The sequence below is a fragment of the Hemitrygon akajei genome, chromosome 9, assembly GCF_048418815.1.
Source record: "Hemitrygon akajei chromosome 9, sHemAka1.3, whole genome shotgun sequence".
Lineage (NCBI taxonomy): Eukaryota > Metazoa > Chordata > Chondrichthyes > Myliobatiformes > Dasyatidae > Hemitrygon > Hemitrygon akajei.
In genome coordinates, this window is record NC_133132.1 from 61,967,167 (window position 1) to 61,973,632 (window position 6,466).

Below are 6,466 nucleotides of genomic sequence, written 5' to 3' on the forward strand. Positions count from 1 at the left end.
TATCGGGCTTCTGAACCTCCGGCCTAATGATAGCCACAGAAACATGACGTGGCCCAGATGGTGGGGAATCTTTGATGATGGAGATAGTCTTCCTAAGGCAATGCCTCCTGCAGAAACTACTAATGGTGTGCCCACGATGTGTTGGTTGAGTTCACTATTCTCTGCAGTTTCCTGTGCTCCTACACATTCAAATTGCAACTCCAAGTCATGCTGCAACCAGTCAGGATACTGAAAACAGCACATCTGTAGAAGTTTGTTAAGAGTGCTTGGCGGCAAGATTCATAGATGTGATATGTGGAATTGCATTGCTTTACCGGATCCTGTGACCGCTCAGAGAGGGAGGAAGGGAACGTTCAGGGTGGTCCTGCGAACTTCAAGGCCATGCATCAGAAGCACACGGTGGCCCTGCGTAAGTGACAGAAGGAGCACGCCTCCTCAGAACTGCCCACCTTCCTTCTGCCCCACCCCTGGAAGAGTCTGCGCTTCCAGCTCAGCCTCATCATCTTAAGGGAATGAATTGAGGAATCATACAGCTTGGAAAAAGCCCATTAGGCCAACTCATCCATTCTAACCAGTGAGCATCGTTCCACATTAACCCCACACCCAGCATTTGGTCCATCCCCCTTCAACGCCTAAGTGGTCCAGACACCTCTTCAAGGCTATCAGCTTCAACCTCACTCTCCATACTGTAGTCCAGGTACTTGCTACGCTCTAGGTGAAACAATTCTCACTCATATGCTGTCTAAAATTACTTCCCCTTACACTATGTCCTCTAATCTTCCTCTGATATGGGGTAGAGTTTCCAGCAGTCCATATCCCTCACAATTTTATATACTCCAAACATGTTCCCTCTTAACCTCCTCTGCGCCAGAGGGTATAGACCCAGCCTCTCCTCAGCTCTATCCCAGTCAACATCCTGGTGAATCTCCTCCACATCCTCTCCAGTCCTGTCACACCCTTGGTGTGGTGCAGCCATTACTCCAGCTGAGCTCCAGGAAGTTGAAGCATAACCAACCTCTCTCTATAATCCATGCTTTCCAAGGCAGTTTGCAAAGGGGATGGGGCCGGCAGATGGATACACAAAAATGGCCCGTTTCTGCAAAGTTTTAGATAGATAGATAGTTAGATAGATAGATACTTTATTCATCCCCATGGGAAAATTCAACTTTTTTCCAATGTCCCATACACTTGTTGTAGCAAAACTAATTACATACAATACTTAACTCAGTAAAAAAAATATGATATGCATCTAAATCACTATCTCAAAAAGCATTAATAATAGCTTTTAAAAAGTTCTTAAGTCCTGGCGGTAGAATTGTAAAGCCTAATGGCATTGGGGAGTATTGACCTCTTCATCCTGTCTGAGGAGCATTGCATCGATAGTAACCTGTCGCTGAAACTGCTTCTCTGTCTCTGGATGGTGCTATGTAGAGGATGTTCAGAGTTATCCATAATTGACCGTAGCCTACTCAGCGCCCTACCGATGTTAAACTCTCCAGTACTTTGCCCACGACAGAGCCCGCCTTCCTTACCAGCTTATTAAGACGTGAGGCGTCCCTCTTCTTAATGCTTCCTCCCCAACACGCCACCACAAAGAAGAGGGCGCTCTCCACAACTGACCTATAGAACATCTTCAGCATCTCACTACAGACATTGAATGACGCCAACCTTCTTAGGAAGTACAGTCGACTCTGTGCCTTCCTGCACAAGGCATCTGTGTTGGCAGTCCAGTCTAGCTTCTCGTCTAACTGTACTCCCAGATACTTGTAGGTCTTAACCTGCTCCACACATTCTCCATTAATGATCACTGGCTCCATATGAGGCCTAGATCTCAACCAGCTCTTAACCTTCAGCAACGTGGCATGAGGTGCTACTGCCCCACAGCTCCTACTACACCAAATGGACGTCCTGACCTCCTTGTGCAGAGATTACAGAGTACACCTGTGACTGTGTGCCCCCGGTTCCTGGCCACATCCCAGGGACCATAGGTTAATTGTGCTGCTGTACATTATCCATACAGTAAAGACACAAGAAACTCCAAATGCTGGAATCTGCTGCAGAAATAAAAACCGCTGGAATAACTCAGTGGATGAAACGGCCTAGGTGTAGGAAAATTAACTGTCAGGGTTTCAGATCAGGACTAATAAAAGTACTGGGGTGTGCTGATAGAAAACTGTCAGGGAGAACAGGTTACCGTGGAAATTTAGAGAGGCGAATGGGATAGCTGCGTGATCCGCCACAGATTTGACGGGCTAAATGGCCTCCTATTCCCTAAACACTAAATATTTGTAAGGCCGTTATCAGAACGGTTTATGCAAGCTCATTGCGGCAGTTTCGTGAATTAAAACTTCCAAAAAAAAACACTTCATTTTCCGCCGAGTTGGTCTGAGACCTCCCTCGTTAACAAGGATTTCTAGGAAACGGAGAACGTTAACCACAGATAAGTTTGTTATGCACATGGGACCTTAAAGCGCAGTAAACAAAGTTATAGGGGCGACTGGAGAAAGTCCCTCCCTCTATGCCCAGGCAGCCCCTTCTCCTCTCCCCAACTCGAGGAGTTCCGGGCCGAGGAAACTTTCACCCAGAAGTTCGCGTCACAGGCGTGGGAGCTCGCACTAGTTAGTCTCGCCGCGGGTAAACCCGGAGTGGAGTCCCGGTGTTCATGCAGGAGCAACCCTCCGCAGCCCGGCTGACGTGGCGGTAAACCCTTCGCGATGCACCATACACTGTCCCCAAACCCACTCGGCCCGGATGTCCTGGTACCGCTCGCTGGGGTAAATGACTCACCCGACGCCCTCGGCGGCCGACCTCTCAACTTCTCCCTCCAGCCAAGGCAAACATTTCAGCCGATCATGCGCGCTTTCTTTGTCTAACCTTATCCCCCACCCACACTCAGAAGTCAGCGAGCGGTGTGGAACAAGATCCGAGGGCAATCTCGCAGTAAACACAAACTGCTGATTCCCCACCAGCACTGCGCCTGCGCAGGCGCCAGTTGCTGAAGATCTGCAGGATCTGTGTGGACACACAGCAGGTTGGGTAGCATCTGTGGAGGGAGGCAGATAAACAAGAGAAGCTTCTTCCAGCAGAAGTGATAGAGGCAGGTTCGATTTTGTTATTTTAAAAAATTGTATAGGTATATGGACAGGAAAGGAATGGAGGGTTATGGGCTGAGTGCGGGTCAGTGGGACTAGGTGAGAGTAAGCGTTCAGCACCGACTAGAAGGGCTGAGATGGCCTGTTTCCGTGCTGTAATTGTTATATGGTATGATCCTTGTTTCCTAATCCTTAAATGTAGGCTTCCTCCTTGTTTGAAGTACTGAAATCCATATAAACCACACCCTCTGCTCTATCAGCAGTTTGTTTTGTGACTTCCTCAAAGTATTCAATCAGGCTCATAGGCAGAGGTCACAAAGTCACACTGACTATCTCAAATCAGACTATGCTTTTCCAAATGTCAGGATTCCTGTCTCTAAAAATCTTTTCCAATGGTTTGCCACCACTGTTGCAAGATTCACTGGTCTGTAATTCCCAGGATTATTCAAATTACTTTTCTTGAATAAAGGAAAAACATTTGGCACCCTCCAATCTTTTAGTACTACTCCCATGGCCAGTGATCACTGCCAATGTTACAGCAACCTCTTTCCATACTTCCAGTAATAACCTGGGGTATATCCCATACGGCCCCAGAGACTTATCCATCCCACTGGTTTTCAAAGTTGCTTCATACCTTCTTTCTTAACATCGACACGTTCACCTGTTGCACTACGTTAAGCATATCAGACTGCTTTATACTGAACTCACATTCATCAAGGCCCCTCTCACTGGTGCAAGAACTCATTAAGGACCTCTCCTACCTCCTCTGACTCCACGCACACATTTTCTTCATCTCTGATCAGTCCTACCCTCACTCCAGTCAGACTTCTGTTCTTCACCTACATGTAGAATGCCTTGGGGTTTTCCCTAATCCTACTCAACAAGACCTTCTCATGTCCTCTTTAGCGTTCAAAGTTTTCTCCCCCCCACTTCTGAAGGGAAAACAAACCTTGTTCCTCTTTCCACAGAGCAACAAAGTTGAGCATCAACTGAGTGTTGGGGAGGTGAAGGAATTGGTAATGGATTATTAATGTCCTATGTAATGAGGTTCAGTGAAAAATCTTGGTTTTGCATTCCTTCCATACAGATCATTTCAAAAAGAAATGCAGACAGCTGGCATAAGAAGACAGAACAGCAACAGAATGCAGAATAAAACATTACACCAAGTCCATTCTTAAGCTCCTTCTTGGCTACCTGTAACTCTCTAGAGAACAGTATGTTCCTTGTTTCCTAATCCTAAGTAAGCTTCTTCCTTCCTCTTCTTGCATGGAAGAGAGCTGGCAAAAAGAAACTATCGACATTCAGAATGATGAAGAAGCAAAACTACTTTTCAAAACTGTCGGCTTTTGTGGTATGTGACTACACTGTCATATGAAATTCCTTGGTCTTTGGAGAAGAGCTGAACTGCTCTTCATTGCATTTCCATCTTTCTACCTCGTTGAAAAAGGCTTCAGTGCTGTGAACCAGGTACTCACAAAAAAAACAGAAGCCGCTTGGACATTGTTACACATGGGGTCTTAAGGCTTTTGCTGTCACAACTTAAACCAGATATTTCAACTCTTGCTAAAAACCATCAAGCTCAAGGATCACACATGTCTTTACTCTGTGGGGGCCTAATAAAGTATATTGTGCCTAAGAAGGACATTGGCAAGTATGAAGGGGCTTTAGGGGGGGCATTGGGCTAAAAAAGATTGGGAAACACTGTTCTAGCTTAATCACAGGACAATTTACAATGAGCAATTAACCCACCAACCGGTACATCTTTGGACTGTGGGAGGAAACTGGAGCACCTGGAGGAAACCCACATGGTCATGGGGACTCCTTACGGGCACCAGCAGGAACTGAACCCGGGTCTCTGGTACTGTAAGGTGCTGTGTTAACCACTACGCTACCATGCCAACCCGTGTTGTAGTTGTGTGAGTAAGTGGTGAGGCCACGTGTGGAGTACAGTTTTAGTCACCCTGTTACAGGAAAGATGTGGTTAAAATGGAAAGAGTGCAAAAAAGATTCATGAGGATATTGCCAGGTCTAGAGGTCATGAGTTATAGGGGTTGGCCAGGCTGGCTCTTTCTTCCCCGGAAAGTAGGAGAATGAGGGGCAACTTTATGGAAATGCTTAAAATTATGAGAGCCTTGATAAGGTGGATGTTTGCAATCTTTTTCCCAGTGGAGGGGAGTTCAGAACTCGGGGGGCACAGGTTTAGAGTGAGAGGGAATGATTTAAAAGGGACTGGAGGGTGACTTTTCACTCAGAGGGTGTGAGTATATGGAATGAGCTGCCAGTGGAAGTGTCTTAAGCAGGCACAATAGTACAATTTAAGAAGCACTTGGACAGGAACACGGAGGGAGAGGGGAGGGGAGGAGCGCAGAGGGATGTGAGTTGAACAGGAAATTGCAACTCGCTAGTTAGGCACCATGGTCAGCATGAACTTTTTGGGATTTATATTTACAGTTGCATTAACCATTGGGGTGAGAATGTAATTGGCATGGATAGTGAATTTGCAAATTATACCAAAATTTGCGGTACAGTGGAGAGCAAAGGGAATTAAGGGAATCTAAATTTACAATGGGATAGCAATTAACTGGCAACGCAGATGGAACTTAACTCAAAAAAAAGTGTGACATTCTACACTTTGTAATTTAAACCAGGGGTCAACTTACAGAGTGAATGGCAGGGCCCTGGGAAGTGTGGCAGAATGGGGAAACCAAGGGATACAGGTACACAGTTCCCTGAAAGTGGAGATACAGATGGACAGGGTGCTGAAGAAGGCAATTGACACGTTTGCCTTTGTTGATGAGGGCACTGAAAGCAGGAGTTGGTCGCCATGTTATAACCGTTATAAACTTAGGAGTTTTGTGTGCAGTTCCACTCCACGGCTTTTTGAAAGTTTGTCATTAAACTGGAAAGGGTGCTGTAAAGACTGAGGATGTTACCGTGACTGGAGGGCTTGAGTTATCGGGAGAAGCTGGAGACTGGGACATTTTTCCCTGGAGAAGAGGAGGCCGAGAGAGAAAAGCTTTATCACACAGGGAGTGGCGGATAAGCGGAATGGGCAGACAGAGGAAGTGTAAGAGATGAGTACAATTACAATGTTTAAAACATATTTAGGCAGGTTCATCGGTAAGAGAGGTTTAGCCGGACATGGGTCAAATGCAGGAGAACAGACAAATGGGACAACTTGGTTGGAATGAACGTGTCGAGTCAAAGGACTCTTTCCATTTTGTATAACTCTATCACTTGGGTTGGTCCACGTCTCCATACCACAGGAATATGTGGAGGGTTTGGGAGGGGGTGGAAGATGTTCACCGGGTGGTTGCTCGGATTGGAGACTGGACAAACTTTGATTATTCTCTGTTGTGTAGGAGGCTGAGGGG

General features: G+C 46.3%; 1 long non-coding RNA gene across 1 annotated transcript; it reads left to right on the forward strand.

The window, feature by feature from the left end:
• Positions 1–2,527: 2,527 nt before the first annotated feature.
• Positions 2,528–4,263, forward strand: LOC140733162 (uncharacterized). The gene is made up of 2 exons (XR_012100235.1): positions 2,528–3,097; positions 4,180–4,263. It is a non-coding gene; the product is annotated as an uncharacterized lncRNA (long non-coding RNA).
• Positions 4,264–6,466: the final 2,203 nt, after the last annotated feature.